Source organism: Epinephelus fuscoguttatus, linkage group LG22, assembly GCF_011397635.1.
Source record: "Epinephelus fuscoguttatus linkage group LG22, E.fuscoguttatus.final_Chr_v1".
In the NCBI taxonomy this organism is placed as follows: Eukaryota; Metazoa; Chordata; class Actinopteri; order Perciformes; family Serranidae; genus Epinephelus; species Epinephelus fuscoguttatus.
Window position 1 is genome coordinate 29,642,873 of NC_064773.1, and position 18,680 is coordinate 29,661,552.

At 38.5% G+C, this 18,680-nt stretch overlaps 1 protein-coding gene and 1 long non-coding RNA gene across 2 annotated transcripts in view; one reads left to right on the forward strand and one right to left on the reverse strand.

The window, feature by feature from the left end:
• Window positions 1-18,680, reverse strand: part of LOC125883207 (alpha-N-acetylgalactosaminide alpha-2,6-sialyltransferase 1-like) — a 59,089-nt gene that overhangs the window by 29,213 nt on the left and 11,196 nt on the right. The window lies entirely within an intron of this gene.
• On the forward strand, window positions 13,342-17,190 carry LOC125882497 (uncharacterized). The gene is made up of 3 exons (XR_007448339.1): window positions 13,342-14,235; window positions 16,689-16,827; window positions 17,120-17,190. It is a non-coding gene; the product is annotated as an uncharacterized LOC125882497 (long non-coding RNA).

Below are 18,680 nucleotides of genomic sequence, written 5' to 3' on the forward strand. Positions count from 1 at the left end.
CAGCCAAAACAGACACCCCTTTCGTAAGAAGCCTATCTTCTCCTTGTGGGTCTTTTCTCCAACTGAGGACACGAATCCAATGTGTGTCCTCCTCCACAACAAAGACACATCCTCCTTGCCGCTTGAAGTTGTTCCTTCTCTTTGGTTCTAGGCTGAGTTTTATTTTCTACAGGAACTACAGTGGTGGCAAAGCTGGTTCCTTTCATTCCAGAACGAAGCTGTTGCTTGAGTTTGTTTACACCTTTATTTATTGTTGTTGGGGGAGCATCCTGTATATTTCCAAACACTGGGTCAGTCAAGATTTTCACTTGTCTCTCAATAAAATTGGTGATGTCACTGAATGTAGGTCTCTGGTTGCGCCTCTCCTGCAGCTCACAGGCTACAGTTCTCCACTTGTCTCTGAATTTGTAAGGCAACTTCCTTATAATTGCGAGCATATTGGCAGGCAGGTCTAGCTCATGCAAATATTCCACCCCTTCCATGGCATTAGAACAGCCTCTGAGGAAAAGACTGTAGTCCTGGAGCCTTTACCTCCTCTGTTTTGATGGGAGGCCATGAAAGAGCCCTTTCCATATATGCAGCCGCTACTTTCTGTTCATTCCCAAAATGCTCCTTCAGTAGAGCTTTAGCCTTGACATAGCCCCTCTCTGGATTAAAATGCTGGCAGCTTCTAACCAGTTCCTTAGGGTGACCTCTAGTGTACTGCTCCAGGAAATAGAGTCTGTCACTGTAGTTCTCAGTGTTTCTTTCCACACCATTCTCAAAAGCTTTAATAAACGCTTGATATTTTAATGGATCACCATCAAAAATTGGGATCTCTTTCTTTGGCAACGATGAGAGGCATTGCTGTTGTATCAAAAGCGTAGTTATTTCATTTTGCTTCCTCATAATTCCCAGCATATTGTTGTGATCCTCATTTTTTGATCCAAATCCTGCATTCCATATATCTTCATTTTGAATTTGGGTGTTCTCATTAGCACGGTGATTCACTGAATGTTGTTTGGGTTCATTAACTGACACAGGCTCAGAATGAATGAACTGAGGTGCAGTTTTCTCTTTAGGCCTTGCTCCTGGATCCATGTAATCATGTTTGGTTTCCTTTTGTTTCAGTGACATTTGTGGAATAAATGCATTCGCATTAACATTGAGAGCCTTTGGTTTTGATTTTCCTTTTTCCAGGTAAGAGTTCATTCCATCAGAACGCTTGGCTAAAGAACCCTTTCCACTTAGAATGCTCCAAGATCGTAACACATTTAATTTAGCCATGCGCTGCAATATCTTCATCCAATTTTAGCTGCTCTTTCTTTCTCCTCAGCCGTTCCTCCTGCTCCTCCAGTTCATGTTTGTCCTTCAATAGTTTCTGTCTTGCCATTAATGCTGCCAAGTCAGCCTCGGCTTTAAGACGTGCAGAAGAAGCAGTAGAAACAGCAGACTTTCCTCCAATAGCAGAGTTGTTTCGCACATTTGATACACTGTCACTCGGTTTTATGTTATCTTGCATGCCCTCTGTCATGATTATGGCGCAGCCTGAGTTGGTGCCTGATGTTCATCCTCTGTTGGACAATGAAGCACTCCTTCACTGACTGCAGCAGGATCCGATTGACCAAGACTGTTATTTTGTTGTGGCTCCTCAGATTCACTCAGCCACCTTTTAACATCCTCTTCAAATGTGTTACTATATTTCATGATGCCGGCAAACCATTCATTTTGTTTGTTTTTGTTCGTCCTCAGGCAGTAGAGGAATCAACACATTATGTGACATGTTAGCATTCTCACAAAGTTGAATTAAATTCTCCAGATGAGGTTGAACATGTGAGATATTTTCCTTGCTTTTCATAAGCGTTTTCATTTCGGTATAAGCCCTTTTATTTTATTCACAATGATTTTGCGTTCATGCTGAAGTTTTTCTATTTTATTTACCCAGGCCTTGGCTGTGAGTTTAGTTTCTCTTTTCCACACTCCATTTCAACACCAGCATTTGTTTCACTCATTTTTGTACTTTGATTTCACTTTGATTTTTTCAGTTTGTGCCTTTAAAACACATCCATTTCAAAACTTGCAACAACAGCATTTATTGACTCATTTTCTCCATTGATTTCCTTTTCGATTTTTTTCCAATATATTGTTTGTGCATTTAAACCACATCCACAGAAGAAAAGGAAGTTCATCCAATAATCATCATCCCACGTAACAGCAGAGCAGCAGCAACTTCAGAGCGACAGAGCGAAGATTCACACATTTATAGCATGGAGATAAATTCAGCACCAGTATTGCAATAATGATAACGCCGGTGCGCAGAAGGATTCAGTCCTCAATCCATCACGCCATGGTTCCCAATGAACAAACGGCAGTCAATATGCCCGCATTCCTTCCATTAATATACAGCTTCATGCGCACATCCACAGGTGAGCTTACCTGGCTGTAGTTCGCTATGCCAGCGGTTCCAAATCTGTTTAACAGCCAGCGCCTACCTCCGTCTTTTATCCCCGATGGTTGTTTGATTGAATCCTCTTCCTCTTTTGTCCTCTTGATCGTTTGATCCGTTGCGCTGTCCGATGATGTTTCCTTTTAATGCCTTTTTTGTTGACAAAAATGTAGCGACTTCACAAACAAAGAGTCGCTGAGAGGCTGCAGCCGGGCCTTTCCTTTGTCTGACGCGCTTAACGGGAAAAATCACTGAGATGCGAAAAAAATAAGTTTAACTTTTTATTAACGAAAAAGAAATAATCAACTCATGATACTGTGCACAAACTCATAATCAAAGTGATCACAGTGATCGAAGAAAATAGCGGTCAACAAAAAATACGGCGACCCTGCTCACCCTCTCTCTCTCTCTGGCCACACAGGTGAGCAGGTGCCTATATTAACCTAATATCCCCGCCCATATCCATATGACCTACTTCCCTCATCAACATAATCACAAAAAAAAACCTAAATAATATCATAAACAATAACAAACACCAATATTTAAATTTAAACTGTCATACACCTACAAAAATACCTCTGAATTCATTCATGGCTCCTACATACTCCATTTAAAAACCAACAAAGCAAGTCTTAATACATTGTTTAATTTTACATTTAAACTACACACATTTCAACAATTTACAGCACTGGAAATGTATTTTTAAAAAGCTGTGGAAGATGTAAAGGTGAGTCAAGTTTGAATAATAGAAGCTTAATTTCCAGTGCAACATCGTTTTAGTAACTGCAAGAATTATGATAAAATTAAAAATGATAGCTGATTGAATGTGGTCGACAGATTGTAGCCTTGTAGCTCCAGCAGCTGGGAAAAGTCAGTTTTAACCACTACTGCCACCCTGTGGTTAAAATGTGTAATATTGCCTAATGATCACACCAGTTTGCAGAGATCAGATGTGGCGCAACTTGATATGTTTTACATTAGAAATTGTGCTAATGAGTACTGGTGAACATGGAAATAACTGTAATGAGTAGCATCTCAAAATAAATGTTTTAGCTAAAGATTGTTCAGATAATTACGACATAAAAACAAAACAAAAACAAAAAGCAAGACTAATAAATGGAAATTGTATGACGAGTAATACATTTGGACTTCATACATTTTGAAAAATATTGTAGGCATTATTTGACACAGAGCTAGAGGCAAACCACTTTTAGAAGTGCTGCAAAGGGGGAAAACTTATGACAAGAGACTTGGGCTTGCTAACTGTGTGTACACACAGTCTCTCACAGAGGTAGTGCTCTGGTTGGTTCACGGTTAAATGTATACCATTTCATAGGGTATATTGTAGGTGGGCCATCTTGTTATAATACAGTATCTTTGGGCAAGCTCATTCGAGATAAACTGCCTCGCCTGAAAAGTAGACGAGAGCAGGCGGCCGCAGCGGGGGGCGGTGACAAAAAGCTGCGGTGAAGTCGGACAGTTTCCTGACAGCAAAGATACTGTATTATAACAAGATGGCCCACCTACAATATACCCCCATTGTATGAAATGGTATACATTTCCGGTCTCCTAAGTAGGCGTTGTCCCCCATAGCCCAATCAAAGACGATGGAGAACCGCCAATCAAAAACGAGTATCCCCAACCTCGCTTGGTTATTGTAGATTAGCTGGGCTAACCGTTAGCGGCGTCTGTAATAGGTAATAACTCATTAAACGGTCCGTGAAAAAAATATTTTTCCAGCGGATATCTTAGTTACAACATGATTGAGCTAGCAAAGCAGTTTTGTGTTGCTATGTGTGGTATTTATTCAGTTTTGGGAAATCACGATGTCTAGAAAGCATCAGTGGCTGCAGCTGACAGGGACAGCTAACACTAGCAGCTAAGCTAACATCAGGACGTCATCTGTTAAAAGCCTCCCGTTGTCGGATACGACATGAAACTACTCCAGTTAGCTCAATCATGTTGTAACTAAGACATCCGCTGGAAGAAAAATATTTTTTTAATCCAGTATCTTTGGTGAAACTGCACTGATTTCAGCACCAGAGAGGAGCTATCTGTTGCCAGATCTCGCGAGAGTGTGTTGTTGAGACAGAGACAGGTATTGAACAAAGTAAATTTTCTCTTGATTTGTCCGTGTGAAATTTGCCATTTTGGTGTCGGAATGTTCTGAAGATATGTGGCTTGCGATAAATGGGTCCAAAGAATCGGCCATAATCTGTAATCACGTTCATTTCTCCCACTGAAGTCAATGGACTCAGTACCTGCTGTTAGTCTCCTAAAGGGGCGTGGTGGTCGCGAACCCCACGTGACACTGATACAGGAAACTGACTCGCAGTGGACCATTTTTTTTTTTTTTTTTTCTTTATTAACGAGTCTTCAATCAAAACAAGTATACAGTACAGTAGCCAGGGGGTGGGCTATTACATAAATACAGAGAATAAGGTGCACAAATTATATGTTCTCATCGCTTTCTTGTTATTAGAGTCACAAATGCTTTGCAGGTACTGTTCCATTTCCTTTTGGAACACCACAAAACAGGGTTTGGAATGACTAAATTTAGCTCTGTGTATGTGATATTTTCCTAATAATAATAACAAATTTATAATATACAGTTCATTCTGTTTCATACTCTTGACATCATAGATTCCAAAAAAAATATTCTTACAAAATAAAGAGAAATCTGGGACAAGCTTCAATGAGATGTACCATATTACTTCTTTCCAGAAGGTGGCAGTAAAGTGACAATGCCAAAACAGGTGAAACACAGTTTCAGGTTCAGAGTCACAGAAAGAACAGTTCACACATAAATCCTTCTTAAATTTTAACAAATTCTGTTTGGCAGGGTAGTATCTATGGATTATCTTGTAGGATATTTCTCTCACTTTATTTGTAATTAAGTATTTGTAGGGGAGATTCCATATCTGGGTCCAGTTCAAATCATTAATATTAGACCAGTATTGCATGACATATGGGGTAGAGGTGTTATCAGATTGAAACAGTGATCTAATAAGATAATTCCTTTTTTTAGGTGTAACGGAGAAACACATATGCCCCACTGTCGTTAAAATTGGGTCTAAAGGAGGACAAACTGGATTTCCAGCACCTCTTAACAGAGTTAGGATACCAGAGGAACAGCATCCATTACAATTGCAAAGTCTTTTGGGGTAACAGGAATACCATATTTTATGAGAAATTCTGTATAATTTAGCAAATTCCCATTATCGTTGAGCAGTTGGGTGACTAAAATTATGTTCTTATCAAACCATGAATTAAGGAACAGAGATTTATTTTTGTATTTGATATGTTGATTGTTCCAGATAAAACATCTATGTGGAGAGAAATTATGTTTATAGATTAACGACCATGCCAACAGCATTTGTTTATGAAAGTTGGATAAAATAAGAGGAAGTCTTTCTATTTTATAGTCACATAATAACACATACTCAAGGCCACCAATGGTAGAGAAAACAAACTTGGGTATAAAATTCCAAATGGATGTAGGATTATGTAAGAACTGCTTTATCCAGTTAATTTTAAAAGTGTTATTCAATGTAGTAAAGTCAAGAAAATTTAACCCACCAGAATCATAAGTGTTCATAATAACCGATTTTTTCACATAATGCGTCTTGTTTTTCCAGATGAAATTAAATAACAGCTTATCAATGGCACTACAAATTTGCTTATCAACAGATAGGGGAATAGCTGCATAAGTAAGAAGAGACAGTCCTTCTGCTTTTGTTAACAGTATTCGACCTTTCAAGGATAAATCCCTTTGAAGCCATTGGTTTAGCTTTTCCTTGTCTTATCAATTATCAGATCAAAATTTTCAGAGCACCTGTCTGTCTGACTTTTAACAATGGTGATTCCAAGGTAAGTGACCTTGTTTTTGACAGATATGTTGTAAACCAATGACTCGTCACAGTTCTTAAGAGGAAACAAATCACATTTCTTCAAGTTTAAGCGGAGTCCAGAGGCTGCAGAGAACAAGCCTATTGTATGGATAGCAATGGGAACTTGAGAAGCATTTTTTAAGAATAATGTGGTATCATCAGCCAGCTGACTAATTATAATTTCTCTGTCTGCAATAAAGATTCCTTTTAGCGAGCTATTTTTGATGTGTGTAGAAAGTAGTTGAGTGCATAAAATAAATAGATAAGGGGATGCGGACAACCCTGTCGGATGCCCGCTGTAAATTGAATCTTGGGAAGTCCCGCTTTTTAGCCTAAGGGAGCTGTTACCATTAGCGTACAAAGTTTTAACAGCTTTAAAGAAAAAATCACCAAATCCAAATAGATTAATTGTTTGAAAAATAAAATTATGTTCCACGGTGTCAAATGCTTTATAGAAATCTAGAAAGAAAATAAAGCTGTCGTCAGAGCAAAGAAAGGAGTAATCAATCAAATCTAAAACAAGACGAATATTATTAGAGATATGTCTCTTCCTCATAAAGCCTGATTGTGTCTCATCAATAATTGGATCCAAAACATTTTTAAGTCGTTTGGCAAGTACAGAAGCAAAAATCTTATAGTCAGTATTGAGTAAAGAGATAGGTCGCCAGTTATCAATAAGAAGGTGGTCTTTTTTAGGTTTCGGAATCAGCGTAATCAGGCCTTGTATTAGTGTAGGAGGTAGAGCTTCTTGTTCCACACTTTCTAAAAATACCTTAAGTAGAAAAGGGGCTAAATCTTCAACAAATGTTTGATAGAATTCAGCAGAAAGCCCATCACCTCCCGGAGATTTGTTAAGTTTGAGGTGTTTAATTACATGAGTGATTTCTTGTAAAGTTATAGTTTCATCACACATCTCTTTGTCATCTTCAGTAATTTTAGTAATGTTACTCAGAGAATTAAAGAATGAAGTTGCTGACTGATGACAATATTCTGTCTTATATAGCTCACTGTAAAAGTTGGAGCAAAAGGCTGCTATTCTACTGGGATCATCAGTTATATCACCATTAATGTTAAGTTGGTGGATTAAGTTGAGCTTCCCGTGATTTCTTTCTAGATTAAAAAAATACGCCGAATTCTGTTCTCCTTCTTCGATCCATTTCTTTCTTGATCTTACAAAGGCACCTTTAGCCTTATGTAAATAGATTTCATTTAGTTTAATTTGCTCTGAGATCAAGTCAGCATGATCGCTTTCTGACATATCAGCAGGACTTTTCTGGGATAATGATATTATTTTAGAGACCACTTTCTCTTCCTCTAACCTTTGATTTTTAGAAAAGATGCTACCATATTTCCTTAAATATTGGGCTGCTTTAAATTTCAACAGTTCCCAATTGCCACCATAAACATTTTCTACATTTGCTTTATTCCAAAATTCTACTATTATTCTCTTTATGCCTAACTTAACAGTCTCATGTTTCAAAAGAGAACAATTCAACTTCCAGTAAGCGTTCCTAAATATCTTTGTGGAGGCAGAGTGCAAAGGTATAAATATGGAGACAGCATTATGATCAGTTAGTGGTGTTGTAATAATGTTAACTGAGATTTTATCAATGTTTAAATTATTTGAAACTAACCAAAAAGTCTAGTCGCGATTTCCTGGAGGCATTTCTATTACTCCATGTAAAGTTACTGGTGTTATGATGATGGTACCTCCACACATCAATTAAATTAAATCTTTGCATGAAGACTTTCAGGTTTTCATTCACTGCAGTAGAGTTACGTTGAGGCCAGCAGTCCAAGTTATGATCAAGTATCATGTTAAAGTCTCCCCCTACTACAATACCTGAGATAGGAAATTTATCTGAAGCATTCTGAATATGATTTTCTAATGTATCCAGTAGCAAATCATTCTCATTGTGTGAATTATAGCCATATATGTTAACTGTTACCATTATGAATTTTTCAATGTCTACCACTTGGAGAATAAAGTGGCCTAAGGGATCACAAGTAGTCAATAACACAGACCCTGAAAACGTATGCTTTAAGTTGACACCAGCAGAATGTTCAGATCCATGAGCCTGCCACAACTCATTACCCCATTGAGATCTCCAAAATTTTCGGTCATCAGGGACTGAATGTGACTCTTGGATAAAACAAAAATCAGTTTTGTGCTTCTTGGCAAAAAGAAATAGCGCCTTGCGCTTAGTATTGTTTCTTAACCCCCTGGCATTGAACGTAACAATGGATTAAGACATTAATAACAATGAATAGAACAATATTAAGTAAGTAAAAAGAAAAGCACTCAAAAATCCTCTCTTAGGATATGAGCTGCTGTTGTGTCTGCGACAGATGAGTCTAGATCTTAGGGGGCTTATTAAATTTAATTTCCCAAAATGTATATTGGCTTGACTACCAAAACTACCGAAAACACAGAAAGGCGTTACCTTAATTGCCCCTATAAGGGAGGCTATATTTAAATTTAACCTAGTTAAAGGACCAAGATAGTAAGAAGGTGAGAGGAAAAAAAAAAAAGAAAACAAATAGTAATAATAATTAAATTGGGCTAACATTGAAAAATACATCAGATCAAATATTAGCACTCATTTATGATCTCTCTAAAAAACTGAAGAAGTCGCCCATCAACTCAGCGGTTAAAGCCTTGCAAAACAAAACAACAGAGGAGAAAAAAAAAAAAAAAAAAAAAAAAAGGGGGAATAAATCTTGGTTTATCCACCGTCTTTGCTGATAGTTTCCAGCAGCCTTCAGTCCGTACAGGAAGTCACAGACACACTTACATCCTGTCGCGGCTTTATCGGCGTCCACTTTTGTAATACGTCAGAGCAAGTCGGGATGAAGTCGGACACAAAACTAACCGGCATGCATTGTGCGCCGATCGCTGGTGATCGAATCTGCGCAGGACTTTTTTTTTTTTCTTTATTAACGAGTCTTCAATCAAAACAAGTATACAGTGCAGTAGCCAGGGGGTGGGCTATTACATAAATACAGAGAATAAGGTGCACAAATTATATGTTCTCATCGCTTTCTTGTTATTAGAGTCACAAATGCTTTGCAGGTACTGTTCCATTTCCTTTTGGAACACCACAAAACAGGGTTTGGAATGACTAAATTTAGCTCTGTGTATGTGATATTTTCCTAATAATATTAACAAATTTATAATATACAGTTCATTCTGTTTCATACTCTTGACATCATCGATTCCCAAAAAAATATTCTTACAAAATAAAGAGAAATCTGGGACAAGCTTCAATGAGATGTACCATATTACTTCTTTCCAGAAGGTGGCAGTAAAGTGACAATGCCAAAACAGGTGAAACACAGTTTCAGGTTCAGAGTCACAGAAAGAACAGTTCACACATAAATCCTTCTTAAATTTTAACAAATTCTGTTTGGCAGGGTAGTATCTATGGATTATCTTATAGGATATTTCTCTCACTTTATTTGTAATTAAGTATTTGTAGGGGAGATTCCATATCTGGGTCCAGTTCAAATCATTAACAATATTAGACCAGTATTGCATGACATATGGGGTAGAGGTGTTATCAGATTGAAACAGTGATCTAATAAGATAATTCCTTTTTTTAGGTGTAACGGAGAAACACATATGCCCCACTGTCGTTAACATTGGGTCTAAAGGAGGACAAACTGGATTTCCAGCACCTCTTAACAGAGTTAGGATACCAGAGGGAACAGCATCCATTACAATTGCAAAATCTTTTGGGGTAACAGGAATACCATATTTTATGAGAAATTCTGTATAATTTAGCAAATTCCCATTATCGTTGAGCAGTTGGGTGACTAAAATTATGTTCTTATCAAACCATGAATTAAGGAACAGAGATTTATTTTTGTATTTGATATGTTGATTGTTCCAGATAAAACATCTATGTGGAGAGAAATTATGTTTATAGATTAACGACCATGCCAACAGCATTTGTTTATGAAAGTTGGATAAAATAAGAGGAAGTCTTTCTATTTTATAGTCACATAATAACAAATACTCAAGGCCACCAATGGTAGAGAATCTGCGCAGGACTGGCTCATCTCGAACGAACCTAATGACTCGACCTGCACATATGCGAGATGGAGATATCCAGTGCTAAAGCACCGCCATCTGGCGGTCAGGAAGAATGAAATAGAACTGAGAGAACTAACGGTGTTGACCAGAGGAGAACCAGAGGGTGGGCGCGACACTTCAGCACCACCACCGCAAAGAGCATGGATACCAAGAGGCGAAGCTCAATAGAACGCCCCATAGCAACTAATTCCCCCATGGTTTCGTCCTACCGCCGCCATTTTGGACCGTCAGCAGACCGCAGCAGACCCGCTTGCATACAAAAACACACAAACAAACTGAAGTATATCGCTATTAATTATGCTTACAATACTACTCACCTTGTGATAGCTTGGTCACAGCTGCTTTTTCACGTTTTTGTAAAGCAAAATATAGACTTTAAAAAAATACAAAATGAGGAAAAACGGCCGAGATGGCATCGCTACATATTACATCCACTTATGAGAAGATTAACTTAATTACTCCTTCAAAATCACCCCATAAGCCAATCTACCAAAAAAAAAATAATAATAAAAAATCAATATTTTAACTAGAAACACATTAATGGCAACGTCACATAGTCAGGAATAAAGATTTATTTACAGTTTGTACAGTAAGGGGACAGTAATAATAGTAATAATATATAAGCTATTTTAATATGATATATTTTAATGCTAAAGCAGTAATCAGTTCTGATGGTCCAAGAGGCCATATATAGGCCTATATATACATATATATATATCTTCCCACGAAAACTGGAATATTAAATTGATATTAGCGCCCCTAGTGAAATTCAACGGAGCTTCGCCTCTTGGTATCCATGCTCTTTGACCACCGTCCCAATAGACTGCCGAAGTCACGCCCCTTCCGGTAGAGCTCATGGGACCTTAGATCGGAAAAAATATGAATGGCAGTGAATGGGGAGAGCAATATTATCTTTTGTTCCCGTTTGAGAGCGACATGAAATCCAAATACGTTGGATTAAAAACATTGGATTGGATTTAAAACATACATTTTAAGATAAAGAAAGTCATACTTTGTGGTAAAACTGTTGAGATAGGCCTATAAGCTTTTTAATTAGAAAGACTCGAGTACACAGGAGGAGGTCGCGTATGTGACATCATAGCTTTCGCTTGCTTCCTGCAGCTTGGCCTCCCCGCTGAAATTCCACTGTTTTATGATTAATCGATTTATGATTGAAGATGTCTGTGTGTTTTGTGCCAGGTTGCAGTCACTCCAAGCTGCTGGAAGCGAGCGAAAGCTATGACGTCACATACGCGACCGCCTCCTGTGTAGTCTTTCTAATTACGTTTTTTTCAAAAGCTTATATCTCAACAGTTTTACCACAAAGTATGACTTTCTTGACCTTAAAATTTATGTTTTAAATTCATTAACGACATACTTGGATTTCATGTCGCAACTCAAACGGGAACAAAAGATAATATTGCTCTCCCCATTCACTGCCATTCATATTTTTACCGATCTGAGGTCCCATGAGCTCTACCGGAAGGGGCGTGACTTCGGCAGTCTATCCTGCTCCGGAGCAGGGTAAGTTCAGGGTTGAATCTGATCCTATAAAAAGCACCACCCACTGGCCAATCAGCTGTTCGGAAAAAAATGACTCCGCTGACAGAAATGCAGCCCAGTCATGACGGGAAGTTTAATTCATTTGATTGATTTTGATTTGAAAGTTTATTTTGAACATTAAAAAACAAAAGAAAGCAACAACAACAGACAATGAAAAGATTGTTCAAAAAGGAGTGGAAAGAAGTTGAAATGTCATCCCACCCCTTCATAAGAAAGAAACTGATAATTTGCGAACACTTAATAGCACCTACACATTATGTGCAATAATCATTTCGGAGCTGCTCTAACAGACTGACAGCCTGATCCTTGTGCACAGTGTTATAAAAAATAATAAATATAAAAAGGACAGAGGTTTATTCTGAGCTGAAGGTGAATTCTCGCTGTGTAATATTTGAATGTAAAGACAAAAACTAATGTTCAAAGAAATGATTGATGTGCACAAATTCAGTAACTTAAGACAGTCCTGAGTGACAAACTAATATCCAGCAGGATTTAGACTGTGACAGACGGTAAATCTCCGCTAATGAATGCGCTTCGATACAAGCTTTGACACGGACTGAATGAATGAGGAAATGAAACAGCATGCAAGAGAGAGGAGACGGAGAAAAACTCTTTCTTAAAGAAAACCTGCCGTCGAGCAGGTTAGGTTTACAGAGTTAATTGCCATGGTGATTGACTCAGAGTTTGATTTACCTCTCTTTCTGGAACTGAAAACCCAGAGTTTCCCTCATTTCAGGGTTAACATACTCAGAGTGTTCACTAAACCCGCTTTCTGGAAAACACCTCTGCATGGTGCCAGGAAAGAAAATGTTTTTCTCTAGAATTTGGCAACACCCAGTAGCTTGAAAAGAAATAACTTTGCACCATAAAACCAAGCTAATTTCCTAACCACACTGGCCATAGTGATTATTAGAGAATGAATAATACACTTTCTGTCAAATTTAAAGATGATGGATGGTGAGTTGAGATCCGTCAATATGTGTTCTTAACCTTAAGCTATAGGGAGCACTTTTATCCGTATCATGTTTTTCTTTGAATCAATGAATCTAATCTTCTTAATCTCTTCTTAATCGTTTGGGTATCCGCATCACTCCTTCCTCTTGGGTTGAACACCGGGGTGAATGGGGTTTTTTTTTTATTGAAAGATAGATACAATAAAATAAAAAATAAATCACACTCATATTAACTTAAATGTTTCTAGTAAAGAAAATAATGTAAGGGCTTTCTTTTCTTTAACAAGACTGAGGGACTTGAGAGTTTTAGCTCATTCCTCCAATGAGTCTTAAAATATCCGCATTTGTGAATGAAGAAATTTCGCAATAACACACCGGGGTGAATGTTTTGGGAGCCGGGATGTGGGGGGGGGGGGGGGGCCGACCTGATTCACAATATCACGATACGGTGATGTAGTTAAAATAAATCCTCACCATCTTCTTGTTTCCCTTTCTCTTTCTCTCAAACACACACACACACACACACACAATTCACTTTGCGTCAGTTTCTCCAAATCACCTTAGCATATGGGGTGACCATTATGGAGTGAGCTTTTAAGCACATAGGCCTACTACAATCAATAAAGCATAAGTTACCATTCGTACGGTTTTCTTTAAATACAGCTTTTTCCACCGTTCGTTAGTTACTCACACCAAAGAGCGCATTTACAGGAACACCGAGACCTATCATGGACTTTGTTAAGAAAACTTTTACCATCTTTTTTAAACCATTTTCTCGTCCTTTAAGCGATCCGTTAATTTATTATTATTTTCTATTTACAGACATCATCAATCTAACGGACGAAGGTTATCTCATGAGCCCAGAGTATAACAACCTGTCCGACTGTAAGTCTTGTTCTCGTTGATGTTGTTAACGCACATCTCATACACATTTATGCATCTAATACACAATAAATTCCGTTGTTTTTGTTTGTTTTACAGTCACGGTCGATGATCTGGAAGAGTTGAGCGAAATCATTCGTCAAGCGGAGGCCGTGGTTAAAAGAGCTGACCCGGTCCAACCATCGTCTCAGACCGCTCCGGAGCATGCGAAGGACGCTACACGTCCTCCTGTACAAACGCTACATTCTTCTGCACCCGGGAGGAAGAGGTGGCGGACGCCCAGCAGCAGCACCAGCACCAGCAGCAGCACCAGCACCAGCACCAGCAGCAGCAGCAGCAGCACCAGCACCAGCAGCAGCAGCACCAGCACCAGCAGCAGCGACAGTGACGGTCGACCAAGTGTTTCTCGCAACGGTCGTAAAACCGGTGAGTCGAAAAAAACCTTTTATTTTCTTTTTTTTTTTTTTTTTTTTTAAAAAAGTAAAAACGCAGGATCTGTGTCGGCTTCACGCTGCAATGCTACAAACATGAAGTTGGACCATTATCGATACATGTCCGACGTGAAACACGCGTCGGCACATAAACGTTCCCCCTTATCCAACAAACGCATAGACGCCGCACTGACTACCACTGCCTATTGGAGCCGACGTCCTCGCCGGCCGCCATCTTGGATGGGTCTCGCTTCGCCTCCACAGTGCATTCACTTCCATTGAGGAAGGAGCTGTATGCACAAGTAAAATAGAATAACTCACTGAATTTTCAACTGATTTTCACGCGGTTTGGTTTGTTACAAACGGCACACATGTAGTTATTATACAGGATGCTTTCGTACATTAAAAATGCGGGATTTCATGCTTTAATACTTCCTGCAGATAGCAACAGAATGTTATTTAGGTCACAACACAGTGCTTTTATTCACCTCAACCCCAGAGTGCGATGGATTTATATATATATATATATATATATATATATGATATATCTATCTATCTATCTATCTATATATATATATATATATATATATATATATATATATATATATATATATATATATATATATATATATATATATATATATATATATATAGATATATCTGCAGGAAGTATTAAAGCATGAAATCCCGCATTTTTAATGTACGAAAGCATCCTGTATCATAACTATATGTGTGCCGTTTGTAACAAACCAAACCACGTGAAAATCAGTTGAAAATTCAGCAAGTTATTCTATTTTACTTGTGCATACAGCTCCTTCCTCAATAGAAGTGAATGCACTGTGGAGGCGAAGCGAGACCCATCCAAGATGGCGGCCGGCGAGGACGCGCTCAGGCAGTCGATTTTTTTTTTTTTTTTTTTTTTTTTTAACATAATACAAATTTATTTACAATATATACAACAACAAACAGCAGGTAGGGCACAGCATGAAACAGGGCATTTGAATGGATACACACACAATAACAGCAGCAACACCAATAAATAAACTTTTGCGAAGGATAGCACTCCTAGGATGGTGTAATCAAACATGGATGAGACAAACTGACATGCAAACCAAAAATTGAGTAAATACATAAATAAAAAAGGAGGGGAAAAAAACAACAAACAAACAAACAAACAAACAGACAGAGAAAAAAACAAACAAAAGAAGACATATGTAAGGACAGAACTTAGGGGGTCACTTCAAGCAATTTTAAGTTATCAATAATGTTCCAGAGTTTTTTCCCTTTCTTTTTCATAAACTTCAGCGATTTATAATACACAGTTAGCTCTCTTTTGAAGACCATCAGCAGTGGTTGTGTTTGGATGCATCTGCACTTATGGATAAAAGCTTTCCCCAAAATAAGTAAAGTGTTCAATAAAAGTTCTGAGTTCTTATCCTCCCTTAAAATTCCAAATGTGATATCTCTATTGGTGAAGTAAGAGAGAGAGGAAACTTTGGGCTCCAGCCAAACATACATTTCATTCCAAAAGGTGTTACTGAATGTGCAGGAGAAGAATAAGTGATCCGTGGTCTCTATGTGCTCATCACAGAATAGACAGTTTTTGTTATCTATGTTAAATCTTTGACTGAGAAGATTGCTTGAGGGGTATATATCATTAAATACTTTGAAATGAAGTTCTTTGGCTTTAGGAGATAGAGGTATTTTTAAGAAGTTGGTACGCAATTTTTTTAAGGCAGATTGACAGAAAACGTGAGAGCCAAAATTCCGGCTAGACTGTGAAGGATATAAGGTGTATGTAAAGAGACCACGGATTACTTTATTTGGCAGAGTCCCACCTGATAGATCCCGTCCATCAAAAGTCAAAGAGGGGAGTTGAGCAGGGGCAGCCATATAGGGAACTGTATTTTTAACCATCTGAAGAAAAGCTGCTGTGATACTTTTAATGACTTTTAACGACTATATGGTCAGTTAGTCGCTCAGGCAGTCGATGCGGCGTCTATGTATATATGTCTATGAACAAACATACATTGCATATGTGATATAGGTCCGATGTGAAACACGCGTCAGCTCATAAACGTTCCCCTCTATCCAACAAACGCATATTTCATATTTATTACTTGTTTTATTTCATTAAGAATACAATTTGAATAAAATAATGACTTTTAAAATGATCACTTTGCACTAGATGCACTCCCTTTTATCCACAGCTCATTTTCATTCACGGCTTCTCATTATTATTATTATTATTATTGTTATTTATCCCCGTTTCTTGTATTTTGTACTTGCCTAGTTTCTTGTATTTTGTACATGCCTAGTTTTTCAGGTTTAAATTTTGAAATCTTTATCCGACTCTTTCCCCTTGACCGCTGTAACACCGGAATTTCTCAATTATGGGATCAATAAAGATGTATCTTATCTTCTCTCTTCTCTCTCTCTCTTTTTCAGCAAAAAGACCCAGAAAATGTACGCATAGTTTCAAATGTGCGATCTGTCAGAGGGAGAGACAAGAAATACATCTTCTCGTCGGTACTACGCTAAGGACCATGAGCGATATCCTCTTTGTGATGGGCCTTGGTGTTTGAGCGTAAGTTTTGTTTTTTATTTTTAGTTGTAGTTTTGTTTTCTGTAACCACGGATGAAAGCAACCGCCGTCCCTCAATAGGCCTACTTGATGATGCATGAATTAAACCAGAATGTATTAAATGAAACTCAGGAACCCGCTCAATCTTTATGTGAGGAACAAGAAAGTGATATAGATATGGGATATATATCTAACCAACAAACGTATATTTCATATTTATTCCTTGTTATTTAATTTAGCATACAATATGAATAAAATAATGAATAATCTTCTCTCTCTCTATTTTTTTTTTCAGCAAAAAGACCCAGAAAATGTACGCGCGACCTTGTCAGAGGGAGAAAGAAGAAAATACATCTTCTCGTCGGTACTATGCTAGGCCTTGGTGTTTGAGTGTAAGTTTGGGTTGTTGTTGTTGTTGTTTGGTTTTTTAAAATTTTGTTTTTTTATTTTCTGTAACCATGGATGAAAGCAACCGCTGTCCCTCAATACTTGATGTGATGATACAAGAATTAAACCAGAATGTATTAAATAAAACTCAAGAACCCGCTCAGTCTTTATGCGAGGCACAACAAGATGTAGAAATCACCGACCCACTCACAGACATCAATATGGCTATCGCAGATCTTGATCATTCTCAAAGCATTTTAAACACCATAAATCAATGTCAAGACTTGCTAAATCAAATACCCTCGTCCTCTTCAAACGATCATCTCAATCAAACGAGCGTCTTTAACGCCATAGACAACGCCGTAAATCGTTTAGAAAATGTCCAACTCGCGACGTCCGACCGTCAAACTCAACAGCGAGGGGGTAACGTAGAGGATGTTCGTTCGGAAAATTTAGAACATCAACACACATCACAGCGAGAAAACTCGCCTCAAAATTCACCCTCGTCGAGGGTGGTGACGCGACCTAGATTTAACAACGTTGAATCCAGCCATCCGCTCAACATCAACATTACCGAACTACATCGAGGTACGGCTGATTTTGGTGAATTTTACGTCAGGGTGTTTACAGAGATGGCTCAAGCGGTGACGAACGTCATTTCACAAGTCGAACGACAAGATGCGGTGTAGCTCGAGTTGAGAGGCGATACTCTGCCTCAAGGCGCGTCCTGCTTCGTGAGCGGAGAGGAGTTTGATTTAACTCACTTACAGTCTTTCCTAGACCGCATTGTGCAATCTAACACGGCCGTTAAAACCGACGGTAATTTGGTATTCACCTTCCAACTCGTCAAAAACCCCCGAGGCGGCGGTCGAAGACTCTTGTCTAATACCTTAGACGGCAAGATTATTAAAAAAAAAGCGACGGTCTCTGCGGGTCGTAATCAACGGCCACGACAACCAACTTTGTTTTGCGATTAATTTGGCTCACCTGCTTTACCCCGATATCGTCGATAGCAAAGCATTTGCGCTCGGCAGAGACTTTCAAAGTAAGGCTGGTTTGAACGATCAGACCGCAGTAACGTTCGGCGACATAGCGAAATTTGAAAAAGTCTCAAACTGCAAAATTGTAGTGTTCTACAGAACCGACGACGCTCGAACGCTCTCTAAATTTGCGACCGATTCACCGAGAAGACAAAAGACGGCGAGAGCGCCGACCCGTAGTTTGCGTCGACTGTAACAGAACGTGCCATTCCGCGTCGTGTTTAGCCAAACACAAAGAGCCCATAAAGAGGCCCGTGGCTAAAAAATATGTCAGTAATTGCGAGCTGATTAAAAGATGCAAAAAATGCGACATGCTATACTACATCGCTATGAACGGTAACGGTAAACAACACGTGTGTCCAAAAGTCAAATGTAAAATCTGCGGCGTAACCGTAGAAAAAGACGAGAGCGAGGAGCACCTGTGTTACA